Source organism: Aulonocara sp. 'chitande type north' Nkhata Bay, linkage group LG8, assembly GCF_057382095.1.
Source record: "Aulonocara sp. 'chitande type north' Nkhata Bay isolate Kocher_YH1m ecotype deep benthic linkage group LG8, A_spYH_male_GT1.1, whole genome shotgun sequence".
In the NCBI taxonomy this organism is placed as follows: Eukaryota; Metazoa; Chordata; class Actinopteri; order Cichliformes; family Cichlidae; genus Aulonocara; species Aulonocara sp. 'chitande type north' Nkhata Bay.
Genome location: NC_141351.1, coordinates 12,896,196 through 12,919,130, shown reverse-complemented (window position 1 = coordinate 12,919,130; position 22,935 = coordinate 12,896,196). Strand labels below are relative to the sequence as shown.

At 39.9% G+C, this 22,935-nt stretch overlaps 1 protein-coding gene across 1 annotated transcript in view; it reads right to left on the bottom strand.

Moving 5' to 3' along the window:
* Positions 1-12,789, bottom strand: part of LOC147323344 (protocadherin-15-like) — a 233,088-nt gene extending 220,299 nt beyond the window's left edge. Inside the window, exon 1 of the mRNA XM_086303646.1 lies at positions 12,351-12,789. The gene's annotated coding sequence lies outside the window, so the exon portion shown is untranslated. The remainder of the gene's footprint in view (positions 1-12,350) is intronic.
* Positions 12,790-22,935: the final 10,146 nt, after the last annotated feature.

Genomic DNA, 22,935 nt, shown 5'->3' with positions numbered 1-22,935 from the left:
TCACAGCGTGTTCATCAAACATGCATCAGCTCCTGTACATCAAAGAACATTAAGTTGCTAATGCTCTGAAAAAAGGAAAACAAATAAAGCCACTATCTTTTTATGTCGTGAAAACAAAGAGAGTATTGCCCCAGTTTGACACGACACAGCCGACAACACGGCTCAGATAACAGTCTGCTGATCCTACTAAAATCTTACTGCTTGTCTAGGATTCCACTTGATTCTCAGTCGTGCCATATATTGTCTTTCAAGAAAAGTCTGAATGAGGCTCAGTTGAAGCTACTCATTATAATACGTTATTATGTAAAGATATGTTAATTCTCGACAAGATGTTTTGTAATCTGGAATGTGGGGAATTTTAGCAGTAAGGGACTAAACAAAAGGTCCGCAACCTTCAAACTGCAAGGATTTTAAGAAGTCGCTGCATATTTAAGCTTGATGTCAAGTCTCCAAAACTGGCATTTAATATGAATATTTCCACAATTTGTCAATTTATGTTCTTGTGTATTACTTCGCACAAATTCTCTTTCCGTGACCTTAAAATATTGTAGAAGTAATTTAAAATGTTAAACTATTCTAATTAAATCACCGGTAAGAATCTGTAAGATTTGGTACTGAATAAAGATTGCCAAGCTTATTTCAGCTTCTTTGTGTTTTTATTTGTTTTCTCAACAAAGGAAAAGTCCAACTCCTAAATTATTAAAATTCATCCTGCAATGTGCAGCACATCAATTCCATGTTCTCAGTCCATTTTTCATCAGCATGTCCTGGTTCCTCAACGTGGTTGAGGGTCTCGCCTGGGGACCCTTACTAGTCACATACCCTGGCCCGTGATTTGAACCTATTGCCAACACATCCAGCAGAGGCACCAGAATAGGGGCGAAACTTGATTTGCAAAAATGTCTTGCTGATGAGAGAGATCACAGGAGAATTGCCAAACTACTTTGAGCTTACAAGAAGGTAATTACAACTAACTTAGACAGAAAAGCATTTCAGAATGCACAACATGTCAAACCTTAAAGCAGATGAAGCGCCCCAGGTGCAGCTGAGGCTACAATTCACACAGGCTCAGCTGAAGATTGGAAAAATGTTGCCTGGTCTGAGGAGCCTGCGTACTGATTGCAGAATTCGGAACAAGATGAGTAAACAATATGAAAGCATGGATCCATCCTGCCTTGTAACAATGGTTTGAGCTTGTGGCAGAGGTGTAATGGTTGAGGGATCATTTCTTGGCACACTTTCAGCCCCTCAGTACCAACTGAGTGTTGTTAAATGTGCCCTTTGAGATGATGAGATGATGAGATAGCCTTTATTTGTCAGTTGCAGGTCTTTTGCCCACAACCGAGATGACAGACCTTGCCGACCGTACATACAATACACAAACATCACATTGGGGAGACAGGTCAGGCTAAGCAGCGAGGAAAAAAACATCGAAATGTGTAACACAAAGGGATAATATAGGAATGCACAGGTATCAACACACCATAGCACAATAAACACAGACAAGCAACATGGGAAAGTGTTCCAGTGTGTACATCTGATCTGGGACCGCTGCAATCTTCGACTGCGCCTCCAGCTGACTCGATATCCACATCAGAGGTAAGCGTTGGAGGTGGCGTTGGATCCGGGGTAGGGAGGGTGATGCGTCAGTGAGTGCTTATCAGTATCAGTATATGTATGTATGTGCGCGTCCATAGTTCAGCTGAGACAGTGTCCTTGGCCCTGCCAGGCTAAGTAAACAGTCTTCCAGCCAACCCAGGTGGCCTTGCATGGAATGGGAAGGAATAGACTCAACACAGTCGTTATCAGGGAGTTTTTGTTCGGCTCCAGCCTTGAGCCCACAGGTGGCGCCGAAGGGGTAGCTGGATTATGATGGTGATTTTTCTTTTGCAAACAACTCATGAGAATTTCAAAGCTGTTCTTTAACACTCCGACACAGGTCTCTCAATCTCCCGTTGGAGAACCGCGAGCTTCCCCATGATGGTATCAAACTTTCGTCCCGTGGTGTTGTCATTCTTTTGCTCAGGGAGCCAATTCTGAGAACTCACGACACAACGGAACCACAGTGTACCCATGTGATGGCTGCTTCCAGAAGGATGATGTGCAAAGCCTCAAACCTCAAATAATCTCTAATTGGTTCAATCAAATGGCCTCTACAGTCACTAGATCTCAGTCAAATAGAGCAGCTTTAGGGATGTGGTTTAATATGAGATATCATGGATGTGCAAACGTGCAGCAATTGCTATCACGTCAATACGGCCCAAATCTCTGAGGAATGTTTCCATTACCTTGTTGAATCTATGCCATGAAGAATTAATGCAGATCTGAAGATAAAAGGGGGCCAAATCCAGTCTACATACACACGTGGGATTAAAAAAGGTTTTATCTATTTTTATATCGGCTGTGATTTAATAGCTGGTCTCTTTAGGTGTACGTGTTGGACAGATCCAGGTTAGCTGGACCTCCATTTCCATCTGTTATGTTGTGCCCTTTCAGCTAACACTCCACCAGCAGAAGCAAATGTGTGCAATTCCCAGAATGTCTAACTATTGATTTAACTCAAACCACTTTATTTACCACACAGGTCCAAATGAGTAACTGTGAAGGCGGCAACAGTATTACAATGTTTTCAAAAGTAGCTGGAAAAGTTTATGAAAAGTGAAACTATTTTGAAGCCTCCTGTGATCCAGTTTTAACTTTTTCGGAACAAAACTTTGTTGCTGGGCAATATTTAGCCGACTACACGAAAAGTAGAGTGAGCAGTGAGAAAAAAAAAGACATGGAAGAGAGGAGGAAGAGAGAGAGAGAGATGGTGGAATCAGTTTGATGCCAAGAGCTGTGCGCTGACCCTGATTAAATGCCTCCCCTAACTCACTGGGACCACTGATAAGACCAATACACTCTGGGCAGTGTGCGCGTTGTGTGTGCGTGCATGTTCAGGAGCCAGAGCAGGCGATAAGGTGTGTCTACACATGTGCATGCAGAAGACTGTGTGTGTGTGTGCCTATGATCCTGTGTGTCCCAACACCAATTCTCCTGTGTAAACATGCTGACCTGGCACAACACCAGTAGACACTTTGAAGTTGGCAATAGGCACTGTAATCTCCCTCCTTCTCTCTCTCACAGAGCCAGAGGGGAGACTTAACACTGGAAACCTTCTGTGGCTTAGCATGTGGCCGCGAACACACAGACGCCCACACACGCATACACAAAAACACTCTCTATTGTTGCAGATGGTTGTGTATTCTGTCCCTGACACACAGAAAACAGCAAATTAATCACAAATAAATGCATAAATAAATCAAATCTCACTCAGACCCTGTGCTTTGTTTTATTTATGTCAATTACTTTTTTTTTTGCAGACGTGTGTGTGCGCTAAAAGTGACTACCACTCTGGAGTGTATCACTCTACAGCCCCAGAGCATCTTCAGATCTTAAATGAGAAATGCTAACTTTCCAGCGCGATCATCTGTGACCGTCCAAATGCAGCAAATTCTCGGAGAAAGCAAGACTTTATATATATTACCTATTATCGATGAAGTGTATGCCTTGTAATAAATAACACATCCTATACAGCATGTAATTATAATAATACCTGAATACATATCCTTCACTCTACAGAAGAGCTAAAAGAGTATCTGAGGCACAGCAGAGGGTTATGTTTGGAAGGGAATGCATAGCTGTTGAATTATTTATCTCCAGATGCCTGAGTAAAAGAAAGTATTTCCTATGCTTACAGACAATATTTAAAGGATCACTGTTTAACCGTCCACAAATTTTCTGTTACTCTCACCACCCTTATAGTTATTTTCAACTGCAGCAGGCAGATATTTGCAGCAAACCCCCAGAAAACACAAAACCCCCAGAAAACAAATAAGTATGCTCAGCATCTAAAACGGATACAGTTAACAACTAACCAGTGACCACAACGGCTTTTGTAACTGTTGGAGTTTCATTAGCTTCCAGAAATCTAAGTTTACAGTGCTGTTATGTAAAGATGTGTAGTTCTCTACTTGTTCGTCCTCTCCCCACTGCCTAAAAAGCAGTTATCGGAGGATGAACGCTACATGAATTACACTAAGGCATAGATCTCTGTGATATTACAAATATTAATCTCACGTCACCAGTGTTGGGGAGTAATGGAATACATGTACCGCCGTTACGTATTTAAAATACAAAATATGAGTAACTGTATTCCATTACAGTTACCGTTTAAAAAGGTGGTATTCAGAATACAGTTACTTTGTTGAAATAAATGGATTACACGGTGGTACTTTCCTGTTTCATATTGTCGCGGGTCAGGACTGTTTGGGTTTTGTTTGACAGCTACGTTCTATTGTTCCAGATGGCAGCGTTACGGTTGTCATGGTTACAGGGTGACGCTCTCTCTCTAGTGTTTCCTGGGTGAGAGAGCGCCTTTTCGTTGTTGTTGTTGTTGTGCTAAGCTAATAGGCAGAATGCTACAGAATGCTCTAAAGAATGTAGCATCATGGGCAGTGTAGTCCGTGCTGCAGGGTGAATGGACTGCCATACCCGTTATGTGTCTGTGAACGCGAGGAGGGAGAAAAAGGCGAGTGGAAAAGTACGAGTTGTCATCGAGCAAAAACGGGAGCTGGAAGCATGTAAATATAATAATAACCACTTCAGCCAAGAAGAGTGCCTGACGAGCCCAGTTGTAAGTAAGCTATTAAGACTCGACTGTACGCCGTGTTCGTGTTTTCCTTCGAAACAATAAGTTCCGTTGGAGCAGCCTTTCAACGCCTCTCTCTGTCTCTCGCAAGCAAAGTTGACCCACACAACAAAGTAAAGCTATTTTTCGGCTACGAGCCCAACACGGAACCCGCTGTATCAGTCAGCGGTCCCTTTACTACGGTTCGGAGCCGCGAACCTTCAGTAACAGTAATAAATCACAGCAATAGTACATTCACGTAGTTGTAAAAAGCATGATAATATATTAAGTAATCCAAAGTATTCAGAATACGTTACGCTCATTGAGTAACGTAACAGAATACGTTACAGAATACATTTTGGGGCATGTATTCTGTATTCTGTAACGGAATACATTTTAAAAGTAACCTTCCCAACACTGCACGTCACAAATAACACATTTCATGCTGTGGCCTTTAAAAGTAGACCCTAAATACTCACCTTTGAATCCTGCAACTTTGTGCCAAGTTTCTGGCCAAGTGTGAACTTCATTTTTTTTTGCTTACTTTTGGTCTCCACCCTCACAAACATGTAACTGATTTACTCTGATTGCTTATTACGTCTTTGTGCCATGTGGTGTTGAGCAGACAGAATGAAGTCTTCTGTTTTTTCACTCAAAATAGCCAGCTGCTGCTCCTGAAATGAACATCGATTACAAAGGTAAGGTCTGAAAAACCGCAGCAATAAGTTTAAGTCTAAGATGCTCTGGAAAGCTGCAATGTTTGTATAAAATGCTCTTTGCATTTGTCACCACCAGTGACACTTCAGTCATTTTATCTTTTTGCCCAAATCAAAATATTGACTGGAACAGCTATGAATGTAACTGCATGTTAACAATAGAAGGTGTAAATATATAATTTTGTAATTAACTCACTATTGAGCATCCTGTCAGGTATGTCTTCTCACTGTCAGGGTTTATGCAAAGAAGCTGCAAACCTGACTCTCTGCAATTAGGTTTACCAAATGGTGATAATTTAATCCCTTATATATGGATTTATATCCAGGAGCCCATTTCTTTTATACCATTTCCTGTGAGAAATAATCATTTTATCGATATTACCTCTCAGTCTTGTCTATATGGTGTCCATTTACATTAATGTGAATGGGATTTACACTAAAATCTTCATGTTGTCCCTGAGATGCTGTTAGACTCAGAAATAAATGGGATTCTGACCTCAAATAACTGCTGCAGCTGTGTTTTGAGAACACTGATGAAAAAGGATGCTGCCCTAGGTGGATGCAACATGGGTGAAAGGCTGGTACTTCATTAAGTCATTGCCCATTGGTTATGTCCTATTTTTAAAATCTCATCCACACTACACTAAAAATATTACTATTGAACTAACTGTTGTCGGCCATGTATCATTGCATCAATATGTCAAATTATGAGTAAGTATCCACACCAGAGGTGGTGAATCCACGTTGGAAACATTGTACCGTGTCTACCATGTCTAAGACTCATTGACAAATTCTCTCTAAATTGCGTCCAGGACTGGAGAGCTTTAGGAGCCCCTGATCAGATAGAAAGCTACTCAGGGTATTAAACTGGGGCAAGGGGTTCTCAGAACTTTTACCACACAGGATTAAAATTAGTTTTATTTAATCTCACCCTGAGACTCACACTAGTAAAGTTGCAAGTGCAGGAATCCATAACCAACAACTAAAAACTAATTTTTGACCCAGTTTAAGAAATTGCAAGTCTTGTGGGAACTGATATCTGGGGTGGGACATTAAGGTAAGCATAACAACAACTACATCTGAATTCACTTGGCTTGTTTTTCCTTTTCTTTACTCTTTTTGTTTGTGTTTTGTTTTGCTTAAAAAAAAATACCCTTGCCTGTTAGAATTATTAAAAGTGGTTGCTTGTTTTGCACAGTTCAATCAAATTTGCAACACCCTTCATAAGTAATAAACAAAATGAAGATTTGGCCACAAAGAAAATAATTTTGACAGCTTTTGCTAATTTGCCTCTTTGTTTCTCCTGCCTGCGTTGCCAGATATGCAGATTCCAGGCAGTGTTTTGGCAAGCTGGCAGATAATCCTGTTAGGCACAATCAGCTTGGTTGTATTGTTGAATATAAACTCAATCTTTCAGACAGAATAACAAAATGTCAATAAGGATCAGCACATCTGCACTGAAGCCGGAGCATAACAATTGAAGTCAGGCAAAACTTTACCCAGTGTGAAGTGCCCACATAAGAATAAAGCAAACAAGCTCAAGTAAACTCTTGCTTGTGTCTTTGTCTTTATTGCTGTGAATAAATAAAACATTCACAGAATAGACTGGCATCCAATATGCATTTCATTATGTTGGGCACCACGTTTGACTTCTTCATAAGCGTGCGGCAGCACTGTTTTCTCTGTTTTCTGTATTCTCCGCTGACTGACTGCACAGCAATTAACTGTTGTAGATCTGTTAGAACTGTCTGAAATCATAAATAGCTATTTCTTTCTTAGAAAAAAAAAGAATGTGATAATATACACTCGCTGTCCACTTTATTAGGTACACCTTGCTAGTGCTGATTCAGAACCTCTTTGTGTTCAGAAGTGCTTTAATTCTTTGTGGCACAAATTCAACAAGGTACTTGAAACATTCCCTAAAGACTTTGATCCATATTGACACAACAGCATCACGCAGCTTCTGCCAATTTGCAGTAACACATCCATGTAAATCTCCCTTTCATACCTGAAGGTGCTCTGTTGGATTGAGATCTGGTGACTGTGGAGGCCACAGTGAACCTATTGCCATTTTCAAGAAACCAGTTTGAAATTATTTGAGTTTTGTGACATGGCGTGTTATTCACGCAGCCATCAGATTATTACATTGTGGTCACAAAGGGACATTCAGGTAGGATGTGGCAGTTGATTCTCAGTTGGAACTATGGGGCATAAAGTGTGCCAAGGAAATATCCCGAACACCATTACACCAGCAGCAGCCTGAACATTTGATAAAAGGCATTGTTGTTGTTATAACTGTACCATTCTAATGTGGGAGGAGACATTGAGACTCTGTATATCAGAGAAAGGTTTTTTCAGTATTCTGTTGTTCAGCTTGAGTGAAGTAAGCCTCAGTTTCCTGTTCTTCCTGTTTTGACAGGAGTGGTGTGCAGTTCTGCTGCTGTAACCCATCTGCTTCAACATGCTGTGCATTCAAATATGCTCTTCTGCATACCTTGGTATGTACATGTAGTAATTTGAGTTAGTGTCGCCTTCCTATTAGCTCAAAGTCTGGTTATTCTCCTCATATGCCTGTCATCAATAAAGCATTTTGCCCAGAGAACTCCAGCTGGATGCTTTTTCTTTTTTTTTTTGGATCATTCTCTGTAAACCTCAGCGATGGCTGTGGGGGAAAATCCCAGTAAATCAGCAGTTTCTGAAATACTCAGACCAGCCAGTCTGGCACCGACAGCCATGCTGCATTCAAAGTCACTTAAATCATCCTTCTTCAATCTGATGCTTGGTTTGAACTTCAGCAGGTCGTCTTGACCATGTCTACATATCTAAATGCAGAGTTGCTGCCATGTGATTGCCTGATTAAACATTTTTCTTGAGGAGCAGTTGAAGAATTGTACCTAATTAAGTGTGGCGAATAAACCAAAAATGGTTTAGATTTGCTGCAACTACTCATGTGTCCAGATGTCAGACTATATCAGGGAGACTATATCTATAACAGCTTATTGTGTGCATTATGCCAAATATATAATACATCCCAGCAAACAACTGTGTTTGAAAGAAGCACTGAAAATGAGTCCTGTCGGACAAGCTCTTTTAATCGTGGGGTGCATTTAAAAATCATTTGTAGACATAAAAATTGGATCCATTCAACTGTTAAGACGCAGGCTCTGAAGAGAATATAGCACATTCACAAAATCCCTAATAGGATCTGGTAGAGAACATATGCTTTTGATATACACAAGGAATTGGTGAATGTCTCCAAAGGCTGCACATACCTCTACACACGCATAGAAACTGCAGATCTCAGCAATATGAATAGTCAGGCCTGCTTACACAAGTGTGGCTAATTCAATATGACATCTTTCTAATAGGTAGTCTGGCCTCTTGGGGGGGACTGAGCTAAATGCAGAGTGAACAGATATTACAAGTGTGAGGTGTTGATGTAAATAAAACTATAATAATAAGTCTTTTTTTGCAATTATAGTTAGTGTTGAAATTAATAAAGGGAATCAAAAGATTAAGCCCTTCTAGGCCTCGCAAGGAATTGGGACGAAAGAAAACCATCCCACAACGCCCTGTTTGGAAATAAATCAGATGATTAAGTCACACTGCTATCTGTGTCAGTTATGATCAAAGAGAGTAAGAAATCACGATGCAGTAACTGCAACTGTCTTATACAACTGCTCTGTTTGCTGAAACGTAGGCAGAACAGGTGTTAGTCTAAGAATTAGTCTCCCTTAAGGAGTGGTGTGAGTCAGGCACAAAAAGTGAAACGGTGCTGGTGCATGGATTGAAACGTTGCAATGAAATGCAAATATCTCTTTGAGCATTTAAGTGAAGGTCGTGAAAGGTGCTTTTTAAAATGCACCGGTGTTTGGAGGCATACTGTTGGTGGAGCATTTCCAGGTGTCTGTAATGATATGAGTGTAAAGCTCTTACACCTATGAGAAACTGTGTAGAAATCAGCATAATCAGTTGCCCTCCTGTTCAACACTAAACAACAAACTGGTCTCACAACTGCTGTAATGACGAAATTCAGGCACACTGCCAGGTGAAAAATGGCAGCACAGTGGTGTAATGGTTAGTACTGTTGTCTCACAGCAATAAGGACTTGGATTTGGATCCACTGGCTGGCTGAGACCCTTCTGTGTAGAGTCTGCATGTTCTCTACATGTACTCTGGCTTCCTCCCGCAAGTGCATAGATGTGAAAGTTAGTATGATGTATGGATGGCTGGATGGATGACAGTAATCTAATAAGCTATTAATCTGAAGAATGTGGTGCAGCATTTCTAACACAGACCTTTGACAAACAGCGAGCAACAGCTGCTGGAGATGGTGGTATCAAGCTCAAACACCAGAGACCGAAACATTTCCCATAGACGATCACATCCTTGAGATCCATTTGGCTTTCTGCTTCATCATGTGTGAAATTCATGTTGGTACCATATGAAACATTTTCTATTGATTTTTTAATAGATCCTCTCATACTTTTGACATTTAATGCATTTTTAATAGCTCAAGTGAAAAAAACAACTTTTTTATTGCAGTGGATAGTACTGTACAGAGCCGAAGAACAAAACTGTAAGATCTAGATATGATGACATCACCTCGCATTCTTGTCAAAACATGACAACTGAAAGAGATAAGCACTGGGAGTAGCACGACTAATGTAGCGCACCTAATTGTGAACCTTGGGATTCAGAGCAGGAGGAGTTACCTTGCCAGAAGGTGCATTTGAATTTTCTGAGTCTCAAGGACCCCGGATTGAGAACCACTGCAAAAACTGGACGGAAAGCATCAATTAAGTATTGCCAGATTTGAAATGATAATCCCTAAACTCAGCAGAGCTTTGTCTCTCTGACAGCACAGAAGAGCTTCTGTCAGTCAAATCACAAAATACTCAGAATGTCTAGTCCAGGTTACTTGGAAAAGACATGCTTATTTTCCTCAACAGTTTGAGAAGACACGTGTAAAACAAAAATGGATTTGAGCAAAAAGTCTAAAGGTGAAGATCACATTAACATTTTTAGGACAACAAATATTTTTGCTTAATTGAATCTGTGCTTAATTTTTTCTACACCTTAATTCGAACACAAGAACAATGACGTGTTTTGACCAGTGTAAGAATGAAGATTTAAGCAGTAAACACATTTTATTTCTCATGTATGTGTTGCTTTCTCATGATTTTTGATGATTTAAGCACGGCAAACGCAATGTAAGGTTAATGATCACAGCGCAAGTGCTAAACTAAAATAACTAAGTTAAAAATGAAGAAAAATATTTTTGGGGGAGAAAAGGTGAAGGAAGAGGAGGAGGTTAAAGCAAACTTGTTCTGCACTAATAAGTAACTAACTCAACGACAACAAAACACACAGTGAAACACGACTTCATAGAAAATCTCCCATTTGTAGGCAAGGACTAAGCCACAGTTATTTAAATCGAAGTCCTGGTGCCTCTGTCATCCAGCGTGACTAACAGGATTTGACATGGTGAGGAGTGGATGGGTCCCAGGTTCACAAAACACATTCTGTCTGTCTGACCCTCTCTTCACACACACACACACACACACACACACACACACACACACACACACACACACACACACACACACCTGCCTGTGTGCATATTTACAGGAAGCCACACGAAAGCAATGCCACATAATCCACTGAGTACACTGTTACACAGCCTCTTACTTGTCTTCACAATGGCACCGCAGCAATTCTGTTTTTTGTCATTACTGATTGCCTTCCTCTACCTGTGTGTGCCAGCCACTCTCATACATGACTGAGCAAGAGTCCCATCATACAAAGGTTAATATGATGGGTTTAGGTTTATTATGCAATTATGGGAACATAAGAATCAAGATTAAAAGAAACCCCACAGAACCATATTGTACCTGTTACACACACTTTACATCACTCCTAGCTCGTGCCACCTCTGACTTTCTCCCCTCGCTATCTGCTTTGTGTTGAGGAGGCGACAGCTTGCAGTAATTTAAAGTAATCGGATGATTCTCTCTCTTTTCATAATCCGAGACACACAGGCTGCTGTGAGGTAACCTGCTTTGGACGGGACCGCTGCAATAGGCAGTCGACAGACAGCCCACGTACTGTAGCGTGGACGCTACTTGTTGAAAATAAATTACACTCTTTCAGACGGCATGAGAACGATCTCTTACAAGGTAGTGTCGGGGACACTGCCGCTCTGTTAGGAAAGTGACTTACAGACCACGTGGTTAAGATGGGTTTTTAACCTCAAGACCAACATAAATACAACTTAATTCACTTTATCCACCTTAATCGCGTCAAAAAAATACCCATAAACAAGCGTGGTGCTGGTGACATTAAAGAAATTACTGACATTTACTATTACTCTTATTAAGATCACAGCCAGAGAATCATAATCAATAGCTCGGTGATATCTGAACTAGACTACAGCTCTGGAGTGCTTACAAATATGTAGAGTCGTCTTGAATAAAGCCGACGTCAGTTTACTAAACCAGCATTAATAATCCCTTCAGCCAGTTTCAGCACCACGGAGAGCGAATCTTCTCACTGGTCCATAAACATAGTATTCAAAGTACTTTATGATACTGTATTTTGGACTTTTTTCATTGCAGGTGTCATATTATGCCTATAGCCTATAACCCCCACCCTCCCCCCAATTTTGGTAGCAGAAGGGATGTTTTGTATCCACACAAACGCGCATTGCTTCATCTCTACCCACCCCCAAAAGAAAGAAAGAAAGAAAATACCTTGTGGAGGGGTTTGAACTGTGTGGGTTTATAATGCTCTGGAAATAGAAGCAGCAGTCAGGAGCAGAGCAAATACATGAAACAGAAGCGGTGCCTTTGGGTGACTAAAGTCACTACCGCACACACACACACACACACACACACACTATAAGTCAGAGATGTTTCAGGCAGTAAAGTAACACGGGCTCCGACTGGATGCTGTGTACGACTTACCGTGTCGTCCTCGTTGAAGCCATATGTTTCACACACAAATCTACTTTTCCGCACACTGTTGCTGTCTTTGGGCCGCGGTAACACACAGCCCGGTGGAAAAAATCCAAGAAATAACATCCACACAACTCATCCACCCGCCTCGGTTAAGGACTGACCCCACTTTTGTGTGTGTTGAGGGGGGAAGAAGAAAATCCCGTTGTCGGTCTCTTCAAGACGAGAGAAACATCGAGTAGTTTATTTTCAAGTCACAAAAAAGAAAGAAAAAGAAAAGGAGGAAGAAGAAAAAGAAGCGATGCTCTTCATGCCATGCTCTTCACCTTCGTGCGGTAAAGATAGTCTTCCTCTGCTCTAGTCTCCTTTAGTTTAAGTCCCCAGTGTGGGAGTCACAAGGTAACTACGAGCTCTGTAGGAGAGACAGAGTAACAGTATATGTGCTCTAATGTTCTCCCTTGCTTTCCCAGCCAAAGAGAGGGAGAGGGGGGGAGAGACCGAGCGACACCAGCTGAAGGAAGAGAGAGGCGATGCGCAGTCAGAGAGAGAATATTTGTCTTATGGTAGCTGTGCAAGTACCGCAGGAGCAGCAAGCGGCAGGGATGGTGATCGGTGCACCGTCGGTGCGCCGTAATCTAATTACCTCAACGGCAAAAAGCGCCCGGATTAGCGGGTGGTTGCTCTGCTATGTCCCGCTGCTCTGCTCTGGTCTTTGCGTCGCATGGCGGAGAGGGGAGGATAGGAGCGCTATCAGACTATCCTATCAAATTTTAATTAGTCAGTACTCTCTCATACTCACTCACTTAAAAAAGCAAAACAAAAAAACAAAACAGCAAATGACAGAAAGACACAAATAATGATTCGAGACAGCACATCACTTTCCTGCCCTGAAATCAAATGCCTTTTATTTGGATACTGATTGTGTTTCTGTTTCTTTTGGCATTGCAGCAAAGGTCATTCTACAGGTGCGCGGTTCCATATTAAAAAGGCACACCTTGCCAACTGTGCAGGACTGGATGAACTTTAATTCCCTACGTGCATTGTGGAAAGAGACACCAGTTAACCGCTGGATTTCATGCTTCTCTGGAGTATCAGTTTTTAAGAGCTGACTGCTAATGTGTTTCTTTCACTGTTCCAATACTTGCAAAGTCCAATTTCAAGAAGTCACCTTGCTCAGTTCTCCGTAATAACACCTTAGACATGTTATTTTAAGTAAGCTAAGTAATGCTGCAGATCGCACAGAAAGTTGACATTAAACATTATCCTGGCATTGTACATTGAACTTTATCATCATTACATTCACAGTTACTCCAGCAATCACACTCCCCAATGGCAGTGGTCTCTCCTGGACACACAGGGCCACAGTAACATTGTAAAAACTGCTTAGAAAAGCATAACAGAGCTCAAAGAGCTGTTCAATAGTGCAGGGAGACTCCAAAGGTCTTGTTCTGTTGCACGGGGCCACTCAAAAGTGCCTTGAGGCAAAGCTTGTTGTGCTGTATAAATAAAACTGAATTGAATTGACTTCTATAAATTCCTAGTGTATAAAATAGCAGTGAAGTCTATGGAAATTGAACATATTATCATTTGTTTTGCATGCATGCAAAGATAATTCAGCAAGTAACCTTTGAACAACACATGTATAGTAAGACAGCAAAATGGCAAAATTGTACATAAAAGAGTGCTCCACTAGTTAACCATCATTTGAATGGCACCATCAAACTCATGATAGGCAGATTAAAAAAAGCGGGTTCAGAAAAAACAGACTAACTACTCTTCATTTTCAAAATTTGACCTTCACTTTACCCACAATACAATTCAGCCACCCCCAGCTTCTTTGGATATTTATGTACATTAAGATTAGTATCAGCTAAAATAGCCTGAAGTCATTATCCTCATGCAGAGATCTGGTAAGGTCACATCTTTCTAACTCCGACACCCATGTTTTTTTTTTTAAACATGGCCCCACTACTTGAGGTATTTGCACAGCTTGCACTTTAACCATAAAAGGCTTCATGTGGCTTTTCTTTTTTTTTGGTTACAAATACTGTAATACTTCCCAAGACCTGTAAACAGACTTTGATGTGCAAACTCGGAGGAAACACAAATACAGTGCCCGAGAAAATGATTCCATGCATACTATTAAAGATTTCACACCACAGGTTACCTACCCTTTATGTCTTTGTATGAGGAAGTAACTCCATACGCAAACTGTAGACTGACCCTGCTGTAGAAACGAATCCCTGAACTGCCAATACACTGCTACCCTTGACAGTAACATGATACAGAACATCAGCAAATGTTGCTTAAATATTTCCAAGATACTTCTAGATAAAAGTTTTACAAGCCTATATAAAATGCAGTATTTCTAATAAAAAATTCTGTAGTTTCAGTCTTTTTACACAGGAGGAGCTGCAGAATGCATGCTGGCTAAACTTGCTAATTTTCAAAGAGTTTCTTTGCAGATACAGAATGTAGATTCCAGAAGCATCACCCAACTCCTGCAGAATCTCCGTAAAGACTTGATAACAAGTCAGTCTCAAGGGTTAATCAGTCTCTAAAGAAAATCAACCTTTGCACCTCACAACATCCATATAATATAACAATTATTCTCAATCCACTGATCGTTTTACTCCTCCCCCTCTTTTTAAAAACAAAAGATGACTTCACAGGCAATGACAAAGGGTTGTTTATTTTGTGAGTCATTGTCCTTTAATCAAACTGCACATTGGCACTTGAAAAAAAAAAAGGAAAATATATCAGCATAGCAGTAGAAATGGGCTACCTGAAGACAAGAAGAGTAAACACAGACTTCATTTAGCCAGTGTCTAGTCTGTTTGCTCATCTGGACAGAAAAGAACAGTAAGCTGAAAGAAGGGGATCTAAAACTGAGTAATCCTTAATAATCAAGCTTCACCGCTACGTTGTTTAAATTGTGCAAGTGTTTAGAAACTGTGAGCAAACTGTTAAATAGTTTGTCTTAAATAGGCCACATTTGAGCCTATTTAAGATAATAATAATAATACAAACGATTGATTATTGAATACAAAAATCAAACTGCTAGAATGCCACTTGCTCAAATTATAATTTAGTTATAATTTACTTGGAGATCTTGAAAAGGTACAGGTTAGCTTCTGTTGGCACTGCAATATGAAATTCACATGTTGTTGTCATTCTGTAGCACAAAATAGAGTTACTGCTATCACACGAGTTCATGAGTGCACTAGCTTGTGTTGCTTCATAGAGGTCAGATTTTAAATCACAGTAATTTAAGCACTGTTTATAATAGAAATATAAAGCTGAGAATATTTTTTTCACCCTTAAGTAACATGTTGCATGGAAAGTAGAAAAAAAAAATCTATAATCACCACGAAACAACTTCAGGATGTGGACCAGCAGGCATAGACCAGGATAAAAGTGCACCTGAGTTAAGAACAGATTTGACTCCTGGCTTTATATTCGACTGATAAAACACGAGATAGGAAGAGTGATAGCTGTAAAACAGCCATCTGCTCGTTTTTTTGTTTTTTAATAGTGCATCTTGTAATTACCTTCCTTATTTATTAATTTGATGAAAAAGTCAGAATATGATGAATGTGCTAGGCATTCTGCGTTTCCTCACGATAACTGTAACATTTACATGTACTGAACAATGAAAAAAAAACAAAAAACAGAAGTGGCCCTGTTGGGTTGGATTGATGTGAAAGCAGTTACAGAGTTTGGCCACTTTAAATTGAAATCTGATTGCACAAATTAAAAGTTTCAAATCGCTTCCAGTAAAAGGGGTTTGCCATCAGAGGGCCAGGCCAATTATAGCCCCACACCACTGTGATCTTACCTGTGTGTCCATCTGCTCCGCTCTGCTCTTTGGGATTACATCAAATCCTATTGAGCTCATGGGACAGAAGCCAAGATCAGCATGCCTGAACCAATCATTATAAACCACCAGCACAAGAGAAGTTTGTCTTTTCTTACAAAGCACAATGTGGCTAAAAATGAATGATCATTAAGTGATTATTAATGCTCAGCTGAGTAAATATAATAGGTAGACATTTTACAGTGCTATTACAGAAATAATAAATGGTGCAGCATGTGGTGCACAGACAGGAGAGTCAGGTGGCTAAAGATACTGTCACATAACTGATTGAACACCACTGATGTTTAATACTGATCCATACAGGTGAAATTCTCTTTCCAACCTCAACTGTACTGCAGACCAAAGTTACACATCCAGGATAGATGTACATTTGAAATGCATATAAAAATGGTACCTTTTAATTTTTCTTATACAAATTCACTCAGATTATTCATCTTAGCTCAAAAACTCTAACTTCTCTTAAAACACACCTTTTTCTCACTGAGTTTGGTCTAGCTTTAATGGATTTTCTCAATAATAATAATAATAATAATAAACTTTATTTATAAAGCACACTTAAAAATCCTAAGAGTATGCCAAGGTGCTTAACAAGTAACATAGAGAACATAGAGAAGGAGGATAATAGTATGCAAGCAGGTAGCTGTCACTGATACAAGCAACAGGTACAGAGCAAACAAGAAGAAAACACCAACAAAAGAAAAAAAAAAGAAGAAAAATAAACGTGCAAAAAATGAATAATCTTTATTTTAAGGTAAGTCAGTTTCAACTGAAATTTGTGCCATTTCTGTATTGGTAGTAAAGTCAAGTTAAAAATTTCCAGTGGAGAAGTTGACCACAGGTAACACTGGCTCCTCTTTTGTTTACATTGTACATACATGGATATGCAAATGCACAGATTTTGGGAGCTGAATGCAAAAATATACTTATCAACAGTTATGGTAGTAACTCACATGGAATCATACTGATGAATCTAAAAAGGGAGTTTTTCCTTCCCACTCTCGCCTGTTTTCACTATTTTATCTTTTTTTTTTTTTTAAAGTGTGCATGTTAGTCCCCATAGGGAAATAGTTCCTCTGCATTTAACCCATTCACCCAGTGAAGCAGCGCCCGGGGAGCAGTGTGTAGGGACGGTACCTTGCTCAGGGGTACCTCAGGGTAGCCGTTCAGTGGAGTCGAACCCCCGACCTTCCAATCATGGGGCCACCACTCTACCTACTGAGCTATCCCTGCCCCTTTTTTTTTTTTTTTTTTCTGTATTGGAATAGGGTCTCTACCTTACAATAAACAGCACCTGTGGTTGTGATTTGGTGTTATATAAATAAGACTGAATTGAATTTAAAAAAATGAAGAAGGCAACTTGTAAAGAATTTTAAATCATGATTTAAAATTTCAAGTAAATCGCCTCTGTCAACATTTTATGATGCAACAAATGTTCACATTTTTCTCAGACTCAAAGAAAACAAAATGGTTTTTTTTCGGTGAGTGAGAACAAAAATAAAGTACAAATAAAACCTTGTTTGTTTGTTTGTTTGTTTGTTTGTTTGTTTTTTTGAAGCCCCACAGGTACATTTGATGTGTTGCATTCATATCAGTTGTTCTGTTTTCACTTTGGGTTTTATTATCATAACTAGACATTGTGGTATATTTGCACCTGTCATTTCCATCCCAGATATTTGGCACAGATATGTGCATATTAGTAGCATGCTGTTTTATCATTAAACATTATAAACTCTACTTTTACTGTACTAAAGTACTTTTGATATAGTATTAAGGAAATTGTTGATTAGAAATGATCTTAATATGTATTGTTCAGTTTTTGCTGCAGCATATAATAACTGTGGTGAATTTTTACATAATTAAACACAAGACCACACGTTTTTTATAGTGTTTTTATGGTTAACACTTTCAAATTCAGAATATGTTTAAACTTACATGGGTTCCCTATTCTAAAGCCCTCAGTTAAAGCTGCCTTGTTGCAGTTAACAAACCCAAGTCAAGATTTATGTGTTTAAGCTACAGAAAACTGGGGATATATGAGATCTGCCTCGTTTATTATTGAACTGCCTTAGATATACTCAAGTATATTTATTAAAATATAAGTTTCCTCAAAGCTGAAAACTAATGCATTGCCACAACTTGCAGTATAATTTTCCTCTGATAGAGCTTTCAGGTGTATAAAGGATTACACAGATTTTCAACTGGCCCCATTTAGCACCCTAAATGATGCATTATATAACACTTCCACAACATAACATAGTAGCTAACTTGCATTTTAATACTGTAACAAAATGAGAAAGAGTCTTTTAATCTCTTGGATATAATCTGTAATGCAGATCATTGTCCTTCGCAGGTTTCAAGGTCCACAAACTTTAAGTTTAACTGCGAGGGAAAACCACTGGACCAATGTTTTTCTGAGACATTTTTTAATCGTTTCAATTGTAACTACCGTAGTTAAAATAAGATTACTATTCCTTCACACACCATACATTTCCAGCCTTCAATGAAAAGCCAGAAGCAATTACAAGCAGGTAAGACCTCTGCAGAGAACAGACGACATCAGTGACACTTATTATGTCAGACACAGCATGTCAGGGGGAGCTGGGTTGCAAAGTGGCTTGCAACTGCATATATGACATTTCTAGAAGAGCACCTGTTGATTTGTTGTTATTAAGGCCAAGCTTGATTTTGTGGCCTGAACTCAAATGTCACTATATTCATAATATTCTATATCGAAAGACTTCACATAGGGTTTTGCAGAATAAGACATATAAATATGCATTCTAATGATGGATATGTGTTATATGTTAATAAAATCGACCATTTTGTGAGACAGACAGCATTTCATTATCTATGACTGACACAGCAGAGTGGGAGAAGTCTCAAATTTAAGTCTTTAATCCAAAACAGACCGGGGTCACGCACAGGGACTTTGTTAGATAAACAGTCCCAACAAGAGGTAGGGAAGAGGTACAGATGATAAACTTACTAAGTCTATACACGAGGAAGTCTATCAGAAACCACAGACAATATAAAACTTGGAGGTGGTTACCATGACGTCACCAACCTTAAATTTGATTCTGAAGCCTTGAAATGACTGTTTGACTTGTGATGAATGAAGTCGTTGGCCAATGAGCATGTAGTTTGAAAGATAATTGTCAACTCTGAATCATGGTATGACCAAAAGACCATTTATTTTTTTCTCATTTTAATATTCAATGACCCAAATGGCAACAGTGACCCATAAATTCAATAGGAAAGTGTTTGCGGAGGTAAAGACAGAAAGCTGGTTTTCCATCATCTTCTCTAGAACTGGAATTCCTTTAGCAACCACAGCTATTTTTATCTGGTGGTTATCAGAGAGAATTCAGGTTTTTAGGTACTTACACATTGGCTTAATTTTTCCAACACAGAGCTAAATCTTTGGTTTTTACTCTCTAACAGTAAAACAGGGGGGGAAAAAAGGGGACACAAGTAAACAGAACAAACAATGAGAAGACGGCCTGAAAGCTCAACAGCTACGTTGAACAGAGAGAGAGGGGAACTGGACAACAGGGGAGTAGTAGGCAGGTGATTGATTAACTGGCACAAGAAAAGGGCAGAAAATAGAACAAAGGTGAGAAATGGAACTGCGTGTACGGCTGATTTTCAAAATAAAACAGGAAGTCAAAACAGAAGCCTCACAAACTATTTTGGATTATTGCTTTATTAAAGAATCCCTTAGACACACAGATGAAACAAAATTACCCATATTTCCTACAACCTATATCCACTTCTATAACAGAAACAGCATTATTTTCCATCTAAATAATCTCAAAAAATGTTAAGCAATATATGCGGCATATGCTGAGGCAATTACCACGTCAGACAGCAAGATATTACCACACAGAAAGGGGGAGAGAAAATAGAAAAAGAGGAGCAACATGAAAGAGAACACTATATTTATTCTTCCTGCCACCATTAAATTCATCTCATGCTGGAGCTCTTCCTGGTTCATTTGGCAGAGCAGATGTTAATGGCTTAACAGGGCTAGGCAGTAAGTGTTTAATTAGGTCTGGGGGAAAATGATTTATTAAACACATCTGGGCTTATAAAATAACGCTCTCTGGACTCTGTCTTTTATGACTCCCACGCTGCAGCTCACTCTTCAAACCCTCCACCACCACTTATCCCCACCTGAAAATATAACTGTCTGTTTTAGCTTGAGCTTTCAGACTTGACAAAAACAATCCGTTGAAGCACAGTACGTCCCTTAGTGATGTCACTTCTCCTGATGGGAGCAGGGAACAACAGCACCTAGTGGGAGGAAAGGCACAGTGGGGAGTGTGTCACTGACGATCAAGCGGTGCAGTACAGTTTTAGTGTCGCGGATTACTGGGATTTGTGCATGTCACCTGCCTGCTCAGACCACATCAAAGCCACATGGTGCTAGGTGCACTTCTGTTAGGTCCTTCTAGGGATGATAGCTTTGACTTTGATAGTTTCCTCACACAGGAGTGCAGAAGATAGAGCTTTTTATCTCACAATGTGAATGTGTGGCTGCGGTGAGATTGACCACACAGAGCGCTTAGATTGGACAGTGATGGACGGATGCGGTTTCTGCAGGTGGCCATGTACTTCATGCAGATCAGAGATTGACAAGTGGAAAACCCCACTTAATTTAAGATCCTGTGTATTTGCTATAGCTATTTTTCTTTTCAATTTCCTGATATTAGGTGTTTGCCAGACAGTTTTTTGGCTAATCTTTCCACCATAAAGCTGTCATCCTGTCATGGCACACATGCAGTTTTGAATTACAGAAAACCAGATAGACTCAAGCATGAGTCTATGTGAATGTCTTGATACACCTGGCTCTGCGATATTGTTCAGAAAAAAAAAAGATCCAGTTTTAGGATCTTTTCAGTTAGGCCAAGAGGCAGGCCTGGGAACCACCCACTAGTTGCTAGGGAAACAAGATAATTCCCTCATTGGCTGCGAGTGGTTGCTGACAGTTCCTGTGAAACTGATTGCTCAAGAATGCCTGTAACACAGTAACACCAGTCAGTGACCCTCCTGGTAACCGCCAAGTAAAAATTTGTTTTCCCAGACACATTTTTGTGGGTGATTTCTTGCTGTTGCAAGGTGAAACTGATCTCAAAGAGGTGCAGTGCCATGTTGAAAATCACCATGCAGTTGCCTTGATTGCTAGCATATTGTAGTTGTAGCTGCCATTGTGGAAGACTTGTCTTTAAATACCTGTGAACTATTTACTACAACGGTATACACTTTTTTCTAGTGAGTAATGTTGCTAGGTCTCTGTGTCAGACGTCTTAACAAGGTAAGAAAAGAAAGAAAGAAAAACTACATAAAGACATTTGATGCATGGCTACAGCTACTTGGGTGATCAATTGAATGACAGATTGGACCAGAGGACCGACAGTGAAGCCGTGTACAAGAAGGGATAAACAGACTCCTTACTTACTGAAGAAGTTCAGATCCTTCAATCTGTGCAGCAAGATGCTGGAGATCCTCTACCAGTCTGTGATAGCGAGGGTCATCTACTTTTCTGCTCTCTGCAAAGTGGTGGGGGTGAGGGTAGAGGGCAGCATCAATGCCAGAAGGATCAACAAAATAATCCACAAGGTTGGAACCATCACTGTCCAGAATCAGAATGTGGAGTCAGAGAGAAACAGGAGGTCACTGAATACAAGAAAAACTGCAGACAACCCACGTCACCTGCTCCATTCCACACTATCGAGGCAGCAGAGCCCCATCTCCCTCAGATTTATTTAACCCCGCTGACACAAAGAACGTTTCAGGATATCAGTTCTACCATTCTCCATAAAAGTGTACAACAGCTCTCCTTTTTGTGACAGCTGAAAATGTCCGTGAGGAAATGATCCCACACTCATTTCTGTATCAACCCTTCCTAATGTTGTTTTTCAGATTCATAGTGTGGATGTTATTTATTAATACATTTGCACTAATGCTTTCTATAATTCTTTTTTTGCACAATCATTAATAAATAACAAACTTTGACTGCCATTCCCATCTGCAGCAAAGAGAACATGACAAGAGTAGCTAACGCTTTCCATTCTGAATTCATAGAGTACAATGGAATACTGTGTATTCTACCAAATGGGCAGGACAGACGTCTATGCCGACTGACCATAGCTTCTAAAAATGCGAACAATGGCTGTGACGACTTATGGGACATGTTTATTGTATTTCACTACAGCTTTCGACATGCGAAATGTCAAAAAAAGGGAAGTCGATGTGCAATAGCTAGTCGTCAAAATCTGCAAAGTGCATGCAAGTGTTTCCTCAAGCACTGTACAAAGCGGGCCATCCTGCTGAGAGCAGCTGCCATCGTGACTGAAAGATATTCATTGATTCTGGCTTCACTGCACAGTTTGACACATGGTCTAAACGCTGTTTCAAAAGAACCATGTAAGTGCAGGTTTCAAAGGAAACAGGGGCCTAAATACTTCCGTTTAGAAAACCCTTAGGAAAGTATCAGTTTAGGTGTTATGCACCTCAAAGTCTTGATGTGAACTTAGATGATATCATTTGTGTTGGTTTTATTGGTCCGTTTTTGTGTCGTGTGGTGTGTTTGCTGATACAGGCATATTTAATTCACACTAATTAAAGTTTTTCAGAGAAAATGATGAATCTATACCAAAAAAGAGCCTGGAGGACAGCCAGTTAAATCAGCCTAGAAACTAATAAATGGTGCACATT